This window comes from Lagopus muta, chromosome 8 (assembly GCF_023343835.1).
Source record: "Lagopus muta isolate bLagMut1 chromosome 8, bLagMut1 primary, whole genome shotgun sequence".
Classification (NCBI taxonomy): Eukaryota; Metazoa; Chordata; class Aves; order Galliformes; family Phasianidae; genus Lagopus; species Lagopus muta.
In genome coordinates this window covers 32,066,276-32,087,463 of record NC_064440.1, presented here as the reverse complement: position 1 = coordinate 32,087,463, position 21,188 = coordinate 32,066,276, and the positions used below count along the sequence as shown (strand labels likewise).

The 21,188-nt window shown below is 43.9% G+C and overlaps 1 protein-coding gene across 3 annotated transcripts in view; it reads right to left on the bottom strand.

The window, feature by feature from the left end:
• CPS1 (carbamoyl-phosphate synthase 1) overlaps window positions 1–18,036 on the bottom strand; it is a 112,514-nt gene extending 94,478 nt beyond the window's left edge. For all 3 annotated transcript variants that reach the window (XM_048953784.1, XM_048953786.1, XM_048953785.1), the window contains exon 1: window positions 17,988–18,036. The gene's annotated coding sequence lies outside the window, so the exon portion shown is untranslated. The remainder of the gene's footprint in view (window positions 1–17,987) is intronic.
• Window positions 18,037–21,188: the final 3,152 nt, after the last annotated feature.

Here is a 21,188-nt window from a genome sequence, read left to right as displayed (position 1 = left end):
TAACACATACACAGAGCAGCGTATAAACCAAAACCACTGGGCTGAGCCACAGTTGTGTGAAGTTTGTCCATCCAAACATGGCTTATCTTCATACTGGTTTGTGCATACATGCATGTTTGTGCTTGACTTGTTTTGTGTCTGTTTTTTAACTTACTTTTGGTTGGTGTGGTTGTTTGTTTTCCAGACATAAGGATTCCTCATACTGAGATATTTTTTTTAAAAGAAGAATCAAGATCAGTGTGCTGCAGAAAGGAGCAGGAGAACTACTTTCCATTAACAGCACATCAGCTGGACAGTCGCAGCAAGGAGAAATTTCATTCCCAGCATCGAACATTTTGTAACAATCATGGCAAACATTCATCTGGAGCTCCTCTGCAGTTATAAATACTGCACAAATCAATTACTAATGTACTGCAGAATGCACTAAAAATCAAACCGTGCTGCCAAGTAATTGAATTCCGTGCATCTGGGATGGTTTTAGCCTTGCATTTTTTCCTCATTAATGTCAAGCATCCAGTCATTCTCAAAAGGCTCAGCCATCACTCTCTGAGCCTTCTCACATGATTGGATAGGATAGTCAGCAACACCACAGTCCTCCCACAGCTATTGATACAGTTTTTGTGGATATAGATTTAGCCCAAATAAATACCACTGTTTGGTCAGCCCCCTGATCTCCTAGAAAGCCTCTCACTACAGCAAGCTTCCATACCATTAAGGGTTTATAAAGCAGAGAGGTCACCTTGGTGCCTAGGGCTGGCTGAGTGTTGGACAGGACCTCTACCCTTTCCAAAATCCAACCCCCGTTACCAACACGGCAGGCTGACTGCAGGAACCAGCTTCATTCAGTCTAGGTTATAGGAGATGGATCTCTGGATCGCCCCTCTTCACAGCCCACATATTACAGGTCCATCCAAATATCAAGCCCAGTTCAAGCAAGCCCTACCATTTGCTGAGGCAAGCTGGGGTCAGCACTTGGGTCACAGCCAGAACTGCAAACAGCCTGGTAGGATCCTCCAGGATGCTCCAGAGGACTCCTCCGGAGTCCAAGATGGTGGAATGACCAGAAAAATTCAAATCCACCTAGCTCCAAAATCCAGTGCAGTGACAGTGACCTTTGAGGCTCACCCTCACCATGGTAATTAACAGGAGCCTGCAAGTCCTTCTGCACCACAACAGACCTGTTCTTCTACACACTGAGCCAGCAAAGAAATCACTTCTGTCCAACAGAAGCCCTGTTGTGCTATTAGAGCCCCTGCATGGTGTTCAAGTAATGCAGTGGGATGTCCCTGAGCAACCATAACCTGCCGCAAGTTCAGCTACAGAATGGATAGCTGTTCAGATGCTTTCCTCCTCTCCTTGATTTATTGCTCTTAATTGAGAGGTTGGTTTGTTTGATGAGCATTCTTGAAGCAATTACTCTTACTTACATTTCCAGCAGAGGTGTTACCACATCCCTCAGCTGCCAGCCTACTTGTCTTTTCAGTTTTGTTTCTAATGTGAAAAGTGATTTAGAGGCTATAAAAAAGGCCAATTGGCTCAATTGGGGACTAGCTGGAGAGATTTTTGTTTGTAAGGAAAAAAAAAAAAAGAAATAAATATCCCAGAACTGCCATGAGGTCCTTTTATTTCCTCCCCACACACCAGTGGCTTTAGCTTAGCAGAGCTCCTTGTCCTCCAGAGAGGCTTCAGAGCTCCAGAAGAGCTTTGACAAGGATGGAGGTGGCTAACAGAAAGGGTGATGTTGTTGCCAAAGCATCACAGCAACTTGTTAATCTTATCAAAGGAGCTTGAAGAGCTAACTAGTTCCGATCCCACTTCACTAAGCACTTCACACATGAAGAAAAAGCATAGTAGCAATTGAGGAAAAAAAAAAAAAAAGAGTATAAAACTGGATGAATTTAATTCCTGCTGGATCTCCTGCTCCAGCAGCCCTTCTTCTCTACAGAACAGATGATGAAGATCTGCCAAATTCCAAAAGATCAGCAGTACAACTTGCTTTGTAAAGAATGACTTCCTTAACCCTTGTACACCTAACAGTAAACAGGTAATATTGCTTCATACTTGCCTCACAGAGAAACCAGTTGAGGAAATCAAGTTTTTCCTCTCCAAAAAGACCCTTCAGCTTCTCTTGGCAAGGCCATACTAACCTGAATGCTGTGCTGCAGCAGGGCTACGAGTACACCCAGCACACAGGACAGGTTGTGTGCATGGCAGAGACAGCTGGGATTCACTTTCAGCATAGGCCAGTTTATTTCCCAGTGGTAGGAAGATGGTAAAATGTCTCCCCTCCAAGGCAAGCCATGATTCCACTCTGGCACACTTCCTGGCACACTCATCAGCCTGGCTGCTAACAGCCAAAGTATAAGAAAGGCAGAAAAAGCCCAAAGCCAACACATCTCTTGTGCTCCAAAAAGCTTGTGCCAGGACTGTGCTGCATCTATGCCAAATAACCAGCAACAAAGGAAGTCTCTTCTCATTGCTAGAAAAATGTCTTCTTGTGAGTACTGTGCCATCTGGGCACTGCAACTGTGAAGTCTTCCTTTGCCAGCCTTTTTTGTTTGTTTGTTTGAACACATATATTGTTATCACATTTGCTTATGGCTAGAACTGGGAAAAGCAGGAAGGCAGGAATAAAAAAAGGAATGAGGAAGTCACAGCTCCTACAACTCGAACTCTTTAGCATTTCTTAAAGGTGCTCACAGCAATACCACAAATATTTGCCCTTGATAAAAAATGGAGGAGGAAGAACCAAAAGAGACAAGGCAGCTGGTGGAAGTCATGAAGCACCAGAGGAAAGGAGCTTCTGTTTCCCACCCTGCAGTAACTCTTCCCATCTGCAGAGAATAAGGCCCCTTTCACTTCCAAAAGGAGAGGGACAGAGTGACTTGTGATTGATCTTTCACCTCCTTACCTGTCTCTCTGCTCCCCAAACAGTCACTTTCTCAGTTATTTTCCAGCTGCCTCAAAACGGATTTGAGGAGTCTCTTCACAGTCATCCGCAATAATTTCTAAAGCCAGTGTTCAAAAATTCTCTTCTCATTTCTAACTGTATTTTTAGCTTGCTTCTGGTGTTTGTTTGTTGGGTTTTTTTTCTTTTTAATAGTTCTCCCAATCCTCTCCTTACAGAGCCAGCTATGCTGTTACAAGCCACCTATTTATTGCTCATACAACTCTTTACATCCCCATATAACTACATTGGCCTCAGATGAGCATTAAATGATATGAGCTTCGAGCTACAGTTTGCCCATTTCTGAGCTGCAAAGAAGCACAACTATGCCAAAAGCAGCGATGCTAAGCACCCCTATGGAGAGCCCTGTGGGTCTCAGATCTGCTCCCTGTGCCCCCTTTTAGCCTTGGATGCTCTATGTCTCCCGCAGAACTGAAGGACGGGGTGCAGAGTAGGGGAATACGCACCTTCCTGTCCCCATCTTTCAGGCTGCTCATATGCAACCACATTTCCTCACATATAATGAGTTTAAATGGACAGAAATCAGACTTGGGAGAATAATTATTAGGCATTCTCCCAAAACTACCACTCTCCCTTATGCTCTCTAATACTTAGCTCATACATAGATCAGAAATATGTTTTCATTGTATTTTGTTATATTCCCTAAAATAGCCCACTGAGAAAAAGCAATCAAAAGCAACCAAACACTCATTTAAGTCTACAGTGATGCAGGAATGGGATCATTACCTATGCTACCATTAGCCCACACACCTTAATTACCCAGCATTTCACAGTTTCTGCAGCCTTCCTACAAATATCCATTATAGTTAATGACGGCTGCAACACCAAACCCAGACCTTCTTGGTCACTTGTGTCACAATTACAGTCAACTACCACACTCATAGGCAAAGCTAAGTAATCCTTTTAGAACCACTTACCCTCAAATTCTCCCATGGGCCTGCTGCTTTACTGCTTACATATGTGCATTGGACGCTGTTTGACTTCTACTTCTCTATGTCCCATAAAAAGAGAGATGTATGAGCTTGTCACTGCCTTAAAGAAAAGCCCCAAGACAGGAAAGGTTCAAGTTTTTCTATTCCAGATTCTGCAGGTGTGGCCCCTGGCAAAGGTGATGTTAGAAATACGAGCTGAGATCTCAATTTAAGAGTCACAGGTTCCTAAGTTAACCAAGGTATCAGCCTTATTGCTTTTCAAGAATTCAAGCATCCACTCTAGCTGCTAACTAACTACCATAGGTATTAAACCTAAATTACAGAGTCCAGTATACAAACAGCTTTCCCCAGAGTCAGTGACAAGGCAGAAAATGTCAAGCACTATATATCAGAAAGGCACTGCTGGCTGGCTAACATCACAGCTAGTCACTGTGCAGATACAAAATCTCCACCAGGCCCAAGACTTGCAGTGCACAGTCCGTTCTGACTGCCCTCAACAGGTCCTGCCGTACACCCTGAAAGAGAAATTGAGCCCACGTCTTTCTCACCCTCCTGGGGTATATATTTGCTATTGCTGGCACTGAGGTTAAAATGGCTCACGTGTTTTCATGGCAGTTTATGAAACAGTTTCACATGGCATTTGTTTATTAAATATGTATTCACTTTCCTTGTCAAGATAACTGGCAAGCATAGAAATTAGGTAAATGCTAGAACAGCTGGTACTGTAACTCCATCAGAGTTGGGCAGCAGTTTTCCACGGGCATGAAACTTCTTAATCAGATGCCTCAGTATCATGAGATACAACCTTTTAGGTCTGCCACCCCGCAGACTATGAATGAGCGACAGTACATGTACCTAACACATCAATTTGTCACTTCAGATGTCAACTCCAAACTTCAGATGTTAATTCATCAGAGTAAAAATACATGGGATGCAGAGATGCCTACCAGAATTATCCTGGAATATGTCAAGAAAGAGGGTATCTCATCAAAGTCTGAACCAGCAATCCTAAGCACGGCCTACAAAGGTTTATCAGCAGAAGATGCTTTTACTGTGGCAGACAGCTATAACCACTCTAAATAGTACAGCAGAAATGACCTGATTGCAGAGCCTGAATAAATCTGGTGGGAGGAAGATTATTGCACTGTGCTATAAGACAATGAACAAGGTAGCAGTTCTCGCCTGCTGTGCACTTTCAGGGAGGGAAAGACAGGTCCACCAGCAAGCACACCAGTCACAACACACCCTCTGCCTTTAAGTGCAAGTCAGACAAACCTGAACTGAAAACTCACAGGTTGGAAGAAGGGATAAGAACTGGGATGCTTCTTTCCTCATTGGTTTTTCTTTCCTCTGCTTCAAGTTTTAAAGAAGCAACGTGTCTTTCGCAGGAGCCCAGAGAAGTGTTTATTTTTCTTGGAAATCAGTGGCCACAGCCCAAATGCCTCATAGTTTTTCCCAGCACCCACTGAAACATTCCTCCTCGGGTTGCTAATTTAATTACACTGATGTTACACAAAGACAATCATGCACGAGCCCCAAAAAGTGACGACACTTGACATGGAAAACCATGTGAAGTACCTGATACCAAAACCCCTCCAGTGCTACAGAATTCACACACCAAGTCCCAGCTCACCACCGTGCTGTGCTTCATCTGTCTCAGTTGCTCTAGTAAGGCTGGCCAAATGCAACTTCTGTACACAAAGAACGGAAGAAAGTTGGGGCAGTGAACCAAGGGTTCAAGTCCATAAGATGAAGGGGTGATGCAGTAATATATTCACAAAGAACCATGTACATCTCTGATTAAATTCAGAGCCAGTTTGTTTTCAATACATTGAAAATGGGTGCTACGTGGACCCAATAGTGCCTCAAGTCACACTTCAAGTGATGCTTCTTTTTAAATATCTAGTTGATTCATGCTGACTGGACTGAAAGTGCTGCTCTGCTAGCTATCAATCCTATAGAAAGGTGGGGTGTTTGTAGAGAAAATGCCATATAATATTTAACCGAAACCTTGAACTTCCACCTTCTGGTGCAATTTACTCTACAATTCCAGACTACACAAAAAGTGTTTTCTTATCTAAGAAAACTGTTTAGCCAAGCAAACCCCTTGCTTCAGGTTCAGACAAATCTCAGTCAGACCAGTTTGACATGCCTAGGTAAACCCTGTTATCTACAGCAAGCTATCTCTAGGCACGCCAAAACATCTCTTAGACCACAGTAGCTCCCTGCTAGCAGTTACTGTTACCTTGATGCTCAACAACCTGGTACCACTCCTCCAGGAACTCCAGTGACCAGCAGACACTTTGCAAAACTCCGGTCTGCCTTTCAAAGTCTTCACCACTTTGCAAGCTGTCAAAATTCTTGTCATCTTGATAGTTGAAGTGTAGAGTTTAAAAAAAAAAACAAGTCAAAGCAAAAATCCACTTGTATGTGTTTCTTCAAGATATGGCATAGGCGATACACTCTTGCAGATAACAGAAGAAGAGGACATGCAGCAGGTGAGCTGGACTGACTGTACAGCACTGCTCTACACCCTCCCATGTATTCTGCCATTAAAAGTCTCTGGTGCGGCCCCACCTTTCTCCTTGCCCCTCCTTGAAGGGGTGCTTGCTTAGGAACCCTTGCAACACTTGTCTTCAGGTTGGTCCCTGAGCAATGCATAGGGGTTGCACCACAGGCCAGATGCTAGCTTTACTTACTAGAAGACATCAGAGCTTGCTGAGAAACTGTACCTACAGCAAGGAAAACAGTCCTCACTGAAACAAATACTTTCAGTAAGTGACAAAGAACTGCACTGCTTATTCTCCTAACAGCATGTGATCTGTGCAAATTAAGAGTCTCTCTGTTCAGTGTGCTTTCCAGTACTCTCTAACGTATGAACTGGGATCCACCTGATAGCAAGAGGGACAGCCTGTAACTGTGAAATTTACTCCCATATTAGAAGATGGAAAATGGGAGGACTAAATTGAGCAGAAAGCTGCAGACTTTCTATTCTGTGCATGGAGAACACAGCATAGAACACATTAAGCACAGCACCCAAAGTGCCAGCCCTTCCCAAGGAAATGGGAAGGACGTCAATAAGAAAAATAAACCGCTGCAAAAGAAAAAGCATCCTTTAGCAAAATTTCAATGGACAACAGCAGAAATAAGACAAAATGTTCCATATGCCATCTCCTACCCGGCTACAGATCTTTGTAATTATCACCTATTTCCTGGACATGTACTACTTGACAGGATTTAGGCAACCTTTTTATTTTTTCCCCAATTACTGACAGAAACAACTAGGATTTCTTGGTATCCAGTAGTTTGACATTGGTCTGAGCTGAGGGCAGTATCACATGCAAGTACTTCTGCACAGCTCATTACAGCACCAAGTTGAATCGTAATGCCCATAATAGAAAAGGGGACAAGAGCAGGGGTGCCCTCTGTGATAAGAGCTAATTGGAGACCTGGCTTAGAAAGGTACAGGGAAGGCCTGAAGCCAACAATGGAAAGAAAGGTGGACAGAGAGAGCGTGGAAGACATGCTGGGTATAGAGAACTTCACGTTAGCAAGAGCTTTACAAGTGTACAGAGTTGAGAGAAGCAGGTCAGCTTTGTTCCCCAGTAACTAGAGGGTGGTTTAGGGGAAAGGCATAATCATTCTTCTTATAGGAAGATACCCAATAATCATTCTGACTCATAGACAAAGCTTGAGAGAGAGTGAATAAAAAAAGAACAAGAAACTGGGAAACGTATTGTTGGTAGCTACTCCTCTGCTTGTTTGAATCTAGCTGGTACTGCTCCAGGTTGGAGATACGACAGAGAGGGGACGTACAAAACACAAAGTAAGCAAATCGTAAGTGAATGCACTGCAGAGATCCACTCCTTGTACTAGAAAGGTCATCTTAATATACAAATGCATACAAATGCATTCACACAAGCAATTCAGAAGCCAGTTTTCTCCCAGAGTCACTACTCACATTACATTGTCTTTATACTGCCACAAAACTTCCATTATGGACGTACCGAAAGGCAAATTCTGCACTCCAGCTACCTCTACCAACAGCAGCCATGTCCCTTTGTGTCCCAGATATACAAGTATTTGAAAAGAATCAATCCTCAGTGCTACCCTTGCTGCTAATTTCTAACTCTATCCTTTCACACATGTATTTTAATGTGGCTGCACAAAGAGGCAGATAGATCCAGCTACGGACACATAGAAAAGACAGAAAGGAGATACTTTTGATCTGACTCTAAGGCCTGCAAACGCAATGGGTGTTCACAACAGAAGCCTCATTTGCAAAAAGCCTGACCACATACAAACAAGCCTGCAGTGGTTTGGACAGATATTAAATATGTGCTGTGTTTAACAAATAAATACCTTCTGTAGAGGTAGAGTCAATAAGAAATGGTGAAATCAGTGAGGAAAAAGAAACCAAGCACAGAAGAATGAAGAAAGAAACACAGAGACCAACGGTTTCATGGAAATGCAACCACACTTAAAAACCTGCCTGTCTGTACATTGTTTGCACTGTCATCCACATGAGTCCTTTCAGCATTAAGAATTGTTAAGAATTTCCATGTATTTGGAGAATTTTCTTTGAGTTCCTCCTGAGGAAAGCACTAAGCTATCCCTGCAGGTAACAAGGAGTGTAGCTTAGAGAGCAGTGGGAGCTGTGAAGTCCCTTCAGGAAATTAAGCTAGGGCAGGCACTCTGGAAGAAGGATACATACCAAAGGAACTGGGAATGTAAAGCCATGAAGGCAGATGATCACTCAGACAAGAGAAGTAGAGGGAAATAAAGAAGTACATGCAAGTTACGCCTCCTAACCTTCAGCATAAATATTTAGAAAAAGGCAGACAGCATTTTGTTTCAAATTCATTTGTACTATATCCTACACAGACAGGGAACAAGGCAAGGAGAGGGAAGAGCTCATTAAAATGAAGAGCTTTCTCTGTTTACAAATGAAATTCATCATACAGCACCACTGTACCGTAAAATCAAACAAAATCAGTGGTCTGTGGCTTTGTGAATCCCCAGGGCTCGGATATTCAGAGAAAGCTAAGTGCCTGCATTTTTCAAAGGCTTAAAACAAACCACTTCATTTTCAGAAAAGAAGTGCTCAGAGAGCACTTGAGGTCCAACTCAGGTGCCCCTGGATTGGCACGCCAAAGCTGGAGCTCCTGAAGCCACTCATCATAGCTGAAAAGCTCTGCTATAGGCAGGACTTGCAGAACTTCCATGCTGGATGCATTCACTTCCTGGAGAACAGCACGTGACTGTTAAAGGAAAAGGGGAGAACTGCTCACCTGACAAGACTAAACACCCCTCCGTGGGAGGGGAATATATGCTGCAAAGCTGTAATTTCGCAGTGTAGTAGCTGTAGGACAGCAGATCAAATTAGATCTGGGATCATAGCAGCAGATGTGGACAAAGGAAAGCTGGACTTGCTTGCCCTGCATGATTTCACTCACGGCCATGGCAGGACATCACGTGCTCTGTCTTCAGCACTGTTTTGTCCCATGCGCAGCTCACGGTCGCAACTCTATGTGCAAACTCAATGCAGAGGTAACACTCAGACCTTGAGTACCAATGCTAGCCATTTCCAACTCCTCTGCTTCACAGAAGACAAGCACACCCAAGCCTCGCAGCAGCCCAAGTGATGTGATCTTGACCACATCATTGTAGTGCCTGCGAGTAAACCCAGGAGCAGGAAAGCAGCAATACACCTCTGCACAGCTCCCACTGCTCCCTAAACTGCACTCCTGCTTACCTGCAGGGACAGCCTAGTGCTTTCCTCAAGAAGAGCTCACAGAAAATTCTCCAAATACATGGAAATTCTTAACAGTTCTTCATGCTGAAAGGACACATGTGGACTACAATTCTGAAAATGGAGATAGGACGATTTCAGCAAGTTCTGAATTTTGCGCTCCTTCTCAAATCCATGACAAAAGGTAAAAAATAAAATAAAATGCAGAGATTATCAGGACTGCCTGTTACAACTATCACATTCTCTCCACCTAATCTTAGCATTATTCAGCTGCCTTTGCAGATTCCAGTAACCAATCTATACACCCCTGTCAACTTTTAAAGTCACTGCAGGAAAATGACTGTCATTTTCAATTTCTCTGTAAAAAAGAAAAACAACAAAACACATGACTAGTTCTTTTCTCAATTGAAAGGCAAGAAATAGAGCCAATTTGTGGGCATGCTGGCCAAGATCCATGCCAGTTAAAGTCTCAAGTAACTCAGCTGAGCTTCAGTAGCATAAATCTCCCTGGACTGGGACCAGTATAATAAGCAGTCCAGAGAAATTGCTTGGACTCTCCTCACAGCTGATACGAAAGGGAAGTTTTTTCCAAGTGCCCTTCAGACATCTTTGGAAATCAGTCCTGCCATCTGGCAGGCTGTATCTCACTTCTGACCACCACTTCTGTCTTGCTCTGAATAAAACACACTCCAAAAATATCAAGTGGAAAAGCAAAGCAGTTGATGGTGCCAGCAAGAATGAAATTCTCCATTGCCACAGGGAAACAGACAAACACACTCCACTCCTTCTTCACTCAGCCAGCAGAAGAATCTTCAAAGTGACTCAGAAATGCTGCCTTCCATTCCAAGAGGAAGTCACTTGTTTCTCAAGGAACTTAGAGGAAGCACCAAAAGCATGTGAATTATACTAAGATTTCTCAAACCTCTTCATCATCTTTACCAAGGATAAGTGGGATCGAGTACCCCATCAGCAAGCTTGCTGATGGCAGCAAGCTGAGCTGATATGACAGAAGGAAGGGATGCTATGCAGAGGGACCTGGCAGGCTTGAGAAGTGGGCCTACACGAACCTAAGGAGGTTCAGTAAGGTCAAGTGCAAGGCGATGCACTTGGGTCAGGACGATGCCAGGTACATGCACAGACTGGGAGAACAACTCCTTGAGAGCAGCCCTGCAGAGAGGGCTCGGGAGTGTTCATCCCTGGAAATGCTCGAGGCCGGGTTGGCTGGGGCCCAGGGCAGCCTGATCTGGTGGGTGGCAACCAGCCCGTGGCAGGAGGGTTGGAACGGGATGATCTCTACATGCCTGTTCCAAACCAAGGCAATCTAAGATGATTTTATGATTTTCTAATCAGTTTATCAAGCAAGATAAGCACTACGAATGTAACAGTAAGTTTAAGGTAGGTAACAATTTCTGTCCACAGCATAATGCTAACAGCTCTATTAAATCCGTTCACCTCAGAGAACATCACTTACTATTTTTGGTACAGACAGAGGAGGAATAAAGTAGAATTGTCTTGTGTGCAAATGAACTAACAGCATCCCTGCATTCCCATCACCTGTTCCTCTTGGATTGCTGCAGGAGAGCAAGTATGCTCAGTTACACTTGCAGATCTGGTGCTTTGAGCCAATCTCAAATCAAATGAAGCATTTCAAGCAAAATCCACAATACTTAAAAAACATTTTGACTGCGATGCAAAGTATCACAAGGCAAGAATTTTAAAATTAAGACTGATGTTCATCTGAGATAAGCTGAAGGGAGTGAGAATCAAGTACGCACCTCATCCTTTGGCTTTCCCCCCACCACCATAGTTCTGCCTATTTTAAAAGGAGGTCTGAGGAAAGCTACGTTTTATATTTTAATAGGAAAAGTTCATGGTAGATCAAAAGACAATGTTCAGATCTGGGTGCTGCATTCTGATTCATCCTTATTGACTCACATAATTGTACATCCTACCATTCTTCCTTTATCCTGAAGTCCAGCCAAACAATAACAGCTCATTATTAGAGAACTTCAGCCCTCAAATAAGAAGCAAAAGCGGTTTGTAGATGTGATAAAGAATTTCAGGATATGCTACTGGCTTCAGCACAGGAGATAAATGAAAGAAGTGACATTTCAAATGATTGCGAATTGAAGCTTTGCCAGACTTGTGGAAACAGCAGGTCTGCTGCATGCACATCTGCTTCAAAGGCAAGCCTGGCATTATCCTGCACTTGGGAATTCCCATCACACGAATCATGCTGCACATCCAGAGACATGAGTGGGAAAGTTCATGAAAGCTAGCAGAAAATACACGCAGGTTAGTGCATCCCAATTTTGGGGAATGGTTAATCTGTTGTGCAACACCTAGAACCTGACAGCTCCTGAGAACTAGCGCTCTGACAGAGGAAAGCTGCACATGAAGGAAAATAAAAAGATCCAAGTCTGTCTGCAGCAATCTCTCTTCCCTTTTAGTCTCAGTCACGTTTCGTGTAAACAGGACACAAAAATCAAGTCTGCACGATCTTTAATTGTTTCAGAGTGCCTTCATGCAGTTTGAAAACTAATAACCACCACCTTCACTTATCTCACTGAGAAGCCAAATAAAGCTTATTAAAAATCCACTTGCTCGATTACTCAGATATGGAGAGGTTGACAGTAATTCAAAAAGTCAAACATTGCTGATCACTGACCTTCATTTTACATGTTATTCTACCATTGACCTGAACACATTTGGGAAAACTTTCATCACACTACTCCAGTTTCAGTAAAGCAGGAATGGGTTTGACAATAGCTCAGAAAACCTAGGACTGGCACTAAGTATATTCTACACTCATTCACAAGGCCACTCTGTAGTTTCCTTATGCTGACCATTTTATCCAGCAGAGCTTGAGAAAATCCGTGCTTTCCAGCTCTGAGTGCCACTGAGAAAGGCCTTCCTGTAGAACAACAACAAAATAGCAACTGAATAACGTGGTTGAGAAATCACTGTTAGGGAGAACACCTGGAAGAATCTCTCAGCCATCATAATGACAGCAAGTTCACATCAGACCAGTTGGATGATGAGATGTTTAATTTTTCTTTGCCTTTTTACATCTTCACACTCATTTATGTTTCATCCTCTGTGTTTACTAGCCAAAGACAGCTAAATATTGAGAGAATACAAGAGCAGTCTGCCTGCTTCCAAAGGCACCAAAGCAAAGATTCTGCAGACAGCTCTAAGTGGCTTGCACAGCTTTGCTTGAAAAGCAGCACAATCAACGCACATCTTTACACCTTTTCCCCTTGTTTCCATGTTCTTTCCTACTTGCTGCTTCTTCCTGCACGGACAGATTCTGACTGCCCACTTCTGCTGACCACACCTGGCACTAGAAATGGCAGGAAGCATGCTGCTGAAGCATGACTGTATAATGCAGAAGGGATGCTCAGTATGAAAAAGAGTGCGAAATCGGGGTATAAGAGCATAAAGAAATCTTGTTCCTAAGTCCCAGTCCTGCAGTCCTCACAGAGAAAAACATGAATGCCTTGCTGAAAGAGAACTTACAGCTCTGAGTCTTGAGACAACTTCCATTAATGGAATCACAATGTGCAATTATCCTTTCAATAAGATGAACAAACCTCCAGCTGGTAATGGATGGGGATACAGTGCAGAATTCAGCCTGTTTCCCTCGCGTGTCTTCGCCTAACAAATGCCTCAGTCTGAAGAAAACATGGGGACATTTGTATTTGTGGATGCAAAGCAATAACTTGTAACTTGAAACTTCTTTCTAGATTTCATTGAACAGCACTTTTTGTTCAGGAATTCAAACAAACAAAACAACGGCTTTAAACAGAGTTGTCCAAAATCTAGTCTTAAAGTAAAACTGCAAGCAGTTATTTGAACTTCTGTGCAACTCTATTTAAAGAAAATAAAGAGAGAAATTGTTTAGACTAGACATTATGAAATGATACTAGATAAATGTTTTAAAGCAAGTATTTGGAAGAAGTTCTTTACTGGGGGGGTGGTGAGACACCAGAACAGGTTGCCCTGTGAGGCTGTGGATGCTCCCCTTCCCTGCAAGCATCCAAGGCCAGGCTGGATGGGGCTGTGAGCAACCTGGTCTAGCGGGAGGTGTCCCTGCCTATAGCAGGGGGTTGGAACTAGATGCCCTTAATGTCCCTTCCAACCCAAACCATGCTATCATTCTCTGAAATGTAATTCTCACCTTTTAAATATAATTTTTCCTTACGTTTTTTGCTTTCAAAACAAAAACCAGAAAGCAAATTTCACTTAAGAAATAAATGAGAACTTTTGCCCTGCAATTGTCTCCTTTAACACCCCATATAGCACTTGAAACAATATTAAGACTTCTGCTTTTGTAAAAGGAAAAAATACTGTAACAAAATAATTGAAAATCTCAAACCAAGGTCACATCAAAGACAGTCTTTAAAAAGAAAAGGGATGGGGGACAAATTTCTTGTTAACTCTGCCCACTGTGGCACCTCCCTACTTTTCCAAACGTTGTGTATAAGCTGTGACCAAGACCGCCTTCTGGCCAGTAAGGTTTATATAAGGCCTGACAAGAAGACTGTTCTATCTATTCCCAGGTTAGAGAAAATCCATTTTCAAGGAGATTAAACTTCTTTCAGGCTTGAGCAGCTCAGGGCGTGCTGATCTGCTGTCTGAAATACGGAGTCTGTGCTTCACCCAAACTTAACAAAGATAAGGCTCTTATCTTCAGCGAAAGAAAAAGAATCAAAGTCTTGAAAAATGGGTCGAATTCCATTGCCACTGGGATTAGCAGCTCCTCTTAGATCAGCTGACTTGGAGAAAATAGAGAAAACCCCGAGCTGTATCTGAGAGAGACTGACGTTATCCCAAAAGGCCAACTTCAGAAAACCCTTACTTGGCTAAAACTGAGCGTAGCCACAAGAGCCAAAGTGGCTTTAGGAAATAAAAGCAAATCAGAAGGGCTACACAAACAGTCTCTCCCATGCTACACATCCTCTACACAGCTTAAAAATAGCCTGACCTTACAGTGCAAGATCAGCTACATTCGCTGAGGATGATTCTCACTATGTTTGCTTCCTTCTGTGGCAGCGCAATCATGGCTGAATATGTGATAGATGATCACACCCCAGTGCTTGCTATAACAAAAGAAAACAAAACTGCCTTACCCTTGACTAGACTACAAATACATAGATTTCTATCTAGAACGAAGGCTGCAACACAAACAGTCCCTGAGCTTCTAATTTATGCACACACACCTATGTATGTGCATAAATGTGCATGAACACAAGCACACCTAGTGTCCACTGGACACTTTTGTCTTTTTGCTCTGTCACAGTACTTGTTTTTTCCCCAGTCAGATGTAATTTCAATGAAACCACAGCATTTATAAACAAATTTTGATATGGGAGAACCACTGGATCCAACCACACAGTAGGCATCTGCAGAGGATGTTGGCCAGACCCATCGCAGACCCTGAAATCTGTGGCATCAGATCTATGAGTAAGGGCATCCAACAGCAAAGTCAGGAAACATCCATCAGATGAGATAAGCAACACAACAGAATAATATGTTACAGACAGACATAGCCTGGAACAACAGGTCCTCACAGCTAGGCACTGCAAAATTCAATCATGGTGACTGCAACTGGTAGGACAGCGGGGGACAGTTATATCACCACCTGTAAGTAAAAATAACAAACAGTAACAAAACCAAAAGCTCCAGAGCGTATCAATGGGCCGAGCCTACAATTAGGCTCAGGAAAAAAGCAGCTCCAATGGAACAGTGGAGTGTGTGATCAGTCTCAGCGATTAGTTGATGGGCTAATACCTTGTGTACTTGTGAAAAGCATCATCTCACAGCCTTATTCAACCTGACCTGTCCTAAGCAGGAGATACGGTGCTAATAACAGGTTTTTGCTATAACAGATGTCGTATCAGAAGGTAGGAAAATTCCCCACAAAGTTTCCTCCCAAACTTCAAAAGCAGAATGAATTAATTCTCCCTTTGGAATACTTACAGTGACTTTTTGGAAAGGTTCAGGTTTGTTTTTCTTTTTACCCTTTAGCACCCTTTCGTGCAGTGCTGGATGTTCCTGGCTTTGGCGGGAGGGGAAGCTAATATTTCATAGGTATTACTTAACATGGCCTTGGCCTCTCACCTCATACACAGCATCACTGATCAATCAGCATTTCTGTTGTTGTTTCACGCCCGGTGCTCCAGATAGGAAGGATGTGCAAAACAGAGGGTTTTCTTTCATTGGTCTGTGGTTTTTTTTTTTCCTCTTACTGCTACTTTTTTGTCCTCTTCCTGTGGTTACTCAGGGGGTGAGGAGGATTAAAAGCTTCACACATCGCATACATGACCACGAGCTGAAGCACATGCTTCGACTTACAGATGGATATGCCACTGGGCCAGGTCTACTTGCCTGATGATGGCTCTCTCTCTTTAAAGAGGACAGCAAACTCCTGCTATACAGATCTATAATGTCATTTAGCTGGGAAGGGGAAAGGGAACGTGATTCTGAACATCCATGAAGCATTTCTTAGAGAGGAGACCAATGAGATTTGAAAAAGTAACTGATGCTCTCAAGTAAGTTTCAGAAGTTTAACCCAAGAACTCCATTTCTGCCTATTCAGCTAGCATCTTTGTAATAGCATGGAAATTTAAAGAGCAGGGGAATTTACTGTAAGACTCTCTGTGCTCCATGGAGCTGGGAGACACTTTGTCTACATGATGGTTCTACTACCATTCTCCCCCATCAACACAAGCCTTTACACTAGCATTTTCCTTAGAGAAAACCCCAGACAGAGGCTTTTCCTCATAAAGACCAGTTAGCTAAGGGAGAGTATGTGCTTCCAGGCAGCAGCTTTTATTGCACACCTGTAAAGAGGACACAAAGCCCCAGCAGATGTGGGAGTGGGACCAGCACTGAAGGTTTCAGGCACAGTTGCATGAGCCCAAAAAAATCCAAAGCTAAGTACTGTCCACAGTGAAGACGCTTATCAAGAGATAACTTTGTGAAAAAGCTCTGCTAAACTCTTCCAAGCAGTGCAGAAAGCCCAAGGGGAACCGTGCTACAATTTGCTGCTGTCTGAGCCTTACACAGTTTGCTCTGAGCAGCAAGAAGCTGCAGGAACAGAAAGCACCATCTGAACTAAGCACATGCTACTAAGAAATGATACAGGGCAAAGTCCAGATCAGCTGATAGGCAGCATGGATGGCAGTGTCATTAGCAACTGCAAAAGAGTGCTTTACACACGTGCTACCTCTTTCCTGTTCCAGTCAGGGAGACAGCCAGCTGTGCACTCTAGAAATCACATTTAACCTTTCCAGACAACATAATTCTCCCTCTCATCCCCTTCTCCACAATCCCCATGCAGCTGCAGCACCCTCAAGAGTGTGCTCTGAAGAATCTGCAAGGTGGTTTTGGGCAGCACGGGTCTGATTTCCAGCATCAGCAGAAGTAATTGGTCTCAAGCCAGACCCAGCAGGACCTTGGAAAAGACCTAAGTTCTCAACTCCGCTGATGTGCACGAAGCTTCAAGTCTCTCCATCCAGGTTCCTGGCTTTGTTCGAGCCCTGCTCCTCCCCTCACTCTTAGAACACCACCTCATCTTGGCAAAATGCACTTTTTGTCAGAGCTCTGATCCTAACACAATTACCTGCGTGATTAGGCAAGTAGAACAGCAACAAGTGTATGTTCCAAACAAGCCTACTTCTAGTGCTTACCATAACCATCTCACTATGAGCTTCCCTCAACAGACACACTGAAATATCACAGGCAGAAGATTCAACACTTGCATAGATGAGGCAGAAAAGTCTGAAGCTCCTGCTGTTTCAACAGCCAAAGTCCACAGAAGAGGAAGATTTTGGAAGCAACATGGAGCACTGTGTTTAAGCGCCAGCATTAGCTACGAATATACCTGTAGCTCAACCCTCAGATTGTTTTCTGCAGCTACTTCTGCCCTTTCCAGGGCAAGGGTTCCACAAAATGCAGCTAGAGATGCATTAAAACTCTACCTCACGCAACTTCCTTCAGTTAGGATCGCAGCCATTTTGAAACATTAGCCACAGAGCTCTCTAGGAACGGTCTCTAACAACAATTTCATCCACCCTGCCAGTCGCCTAATGGGTTCAAAATTCATCCAGCACTAAGGCTCACAACAGAACCTCATGACCTTCGTGGCTTGGGCACAGCATTACCTTTAACAAAGTGAAATAACAACTGCTTCCCATTTTTTTTTTACTTCCACTTCTGGCTCGGGCCTGCCAGCAAAGAACCATGTTACTGTATCTTCGGTTATTCAAAATAGAAACAGTATCAACCAAAGTAGTCAAGTGAACAAGTGAAAATCTGCAGAAACACTTACAGTTTAAGTGTCAATGATCTGCAGGCTGCTGCTCCCTGAATCCAAGGGCTATGGATTTGGATTTGGATTCTACTTTGGGAAGAGTCCCTCCATGTACATCAGGTTTCTCCTTGTTTGCTTGATGTTTTGAAAATGCCCTGGAAAGGATGCAGAAATTTTGATGGTGTCAATTGCAGACCAGAATCCAAGAGGAGAACCAGCTCCAATATTACATGTACACCTACACTACAAGCAATGCATTTCTGTTCCACTCATCTGCACCATAAGAGGAGTCACAAGAAAGAAAAGTGGCATGTGAGGTTGGAAGCCATGAGGTTGGGAACTTAGCAAGGAAACCAGCCCTTGGTTTCAAGTGACATAAGAAGTTGGCAAAATATTTTCAATCCTTCACAAATTATCTTTAGAAAGAAAACACACTTTGAAAACAAAAACGTAGCAAAATATATAAGAAACAGCAGAACAAGAAACTCTCCAGCACACTGAAAGCTCTGATCCTGCATGCCGGGCAGTGACCCATTGGGAGATGTCACCGTCTGGGGTGGAAAACATGGTCCTACATCCTGGCACAGCCAGCATGCCTTGTGTCAGCCAGCTGCAGTGGCTCCATGCCAGCTGGAAACACTCCTCCCCACAAAAGCCTCAGCACAGCAGCTCGCTTTTCACAGGGAGAAAAACCACGCAGGATTATGGACACATCTGTGGGATGACAATGCTCTCCAAGGCCAGCTGCACATCCAAGCTGGCATTTCCACAGTGTTGTTGTCCAGGGACAGCTCCTTCCCTGCAGAGAGCCAGCCTCAGCAGAGCTTCATGAGGGTCACCTGGGAAAAGCTCTTCCCTTCTCCTTTATTTCTAGGCTGTGTGTAAATGGCAGCAGTGCACAGAGCAGCACCCAGCCCAGCACTGCAGCTGAGGAAGAGGATCTGCGCTGCGCCAGAGATCCTCACCAGCCACTAAGACAAGTTACCAGCATGCTTACCTTAATGACTTATTAATGCCCCAGCCCTGTGAAAGTGGCAAGACAATTACACCTGTCAGAAAGGACAAACCAACCACCTCCTGCCTCTATGCTCAAGGCAACTCCAAGCCCAGCTTCACTGCAAGCAGCAGCCAGCAGCAGCTGAGGCACACCACACATTAGAAAGTCTTTGCAAAGAAAGAAATATTATGAACCAAGAGAAACAAAGTTCAATAGAAGTTCACAGCTTATTAGTCCCTCGAGTACACAAAAGTAAGAAGAAATCTATAGGAAATTAGATCGATTGTGTGGCACTACACATTTATGTGGGGGATTTTAAGTCATTTGTTTAGAAGCTGTCTCTGGAATTCTGTGTACTGACACTGCTAATTGCAGCCATTACCAGTACAGAGACTGTTCAGCGATGCTAATGAATACACGGCTCTCCTAGGTGTGTGACTTACTGATGACCCGCAGGAAGGAAGAGCAGCTGCAAGAGCCTCTGTAAGCTACGAGAAGAGAAAACATTTGGGGCTGAAATTGAGCCACAAATTTTGTCACAGCCAATCTCCGGGCAGCAGGAGACCTTGCACCACCTGCTTTGGCTTTGCATCAGATCAGGAAGCTCTCCTCCCTCACCAGCTGCCTTCTCTTTAGGCCCTGAGGTCTGACAGCACTGGCCACAGCATTCCTGATCCGTACCAATCTACCCTGCTTCCCTGAAGGAATAAGGTATCAGGTAATATCAGAGTCCACCAAATGAAACAACTGGCTCCCTTCAGTGATACTCAGAGACCTCAGATCACCTGTTAAGCCTAAATGTACTGTTCACTGTCATGAAGATCCTGCTCACTGCCACCCAAGCTGCTCACATAGCTCAGCAATCGAGACAACAGTCATACTTGAGCACTGCACACCCTCCAGACGTGCAAAGGTGAACTCGGCTGCAGACAGATGTCAAATACAGTCAAGCTGAGCAATGAGCTACATCCATATTATTGTTGGAGATCACATCCAATCCTGGCACTGAGCTCTAAAGACAGCATTAAAGAAGCAAGCGCCGTCTGCAGAACTGCTTTAATCATTACAGCAAAGCAAAAGACACCTGATGTGATGTCAGTCCTGTCCAGAGATCAGAGTCCATTAAAACCACAGCAAAACGTACTGTCTTCCAGATGTATTTTACACCACTGAAGCAGAGAGTATGATCCAGCCTTCAGCAGCTTCCTGTCTCGTTTTCTTTGCTTATTCCAACAAGAAGCCCTTACTGATCTCATCCAGGTCTGCTCTCCAAACTCTCAGCCCTGCCTTTACTGAGAGGGAGGATTCCCACACTAGCTGAAGGGTACACTGGGAGCTGATACCTTACAGCTACAAAGAGGAGGAAGTGGCAAAATGTCACGGAGAACTGCAACATGCATTTCCCCCGAGCCCTGATGTACAGAACCTCCGATCTGTGTTCATTACTACCTACAAAAGCAGCCACGCGCTCCCTCGAAGCAGTGCGTTAGCTGCTTTCCCATTGCAAAGCCAGTCTCCTCCGATTTGCTGCTTGTGAGACAGGGGCATCTAGCGGCTAAGCACTAGAAGAGCAGCGATGTGTCGGGAGCTTAAGGGAGACAGCAGCTGCTGGCACAGTGACGCATCGTTGCAAAGCTGTTAGCCTAGTAACTGCTCTACCCAGACTGAGCGCTGTAAAGCAAAATAGAAACACATAGCATGAGGGATACCCAAATCCTCTAATACCGGCTTTCCTATGTCAGAAACACAGCGTGCTAGTGAATGCATGCAGCAACAGTCTCCAAACTCCCAGAAGCATGGGCTCAGAAGCCTCCTCTGCACGCAGCCATAGTGCTACTTTCTTCCTTAACAACCTGCCACAGCTTAACTACATGAATGATCTTCACTTTTGATGGCTGCTCCTAGTCATTTCAGCTGGTGTGTGCTAACTTTGAAAGCCAGTGTATCACCTTCTTCCATTAAGCTCCTGATGACATTCAAAGACCAGACAGGCACCTGTAAGAACACTCTTTCCATGTTTCTTTTCTAGTCTGAACAGCCCTACTCTGACTACTTAGTGCTTGCGCATAAGCCACGATGCACAGCGTATTTCTGATCTGATTAGTTCTCTAATTTGTACCTCTCCTATCTTGGCCATGCTTTTGGGGATGAAATGTGAACACAGTATTTCAGAAGCAAGTGAGCCACCAACACACGTAACAGGTCTCTCACTTCTGTTCTCT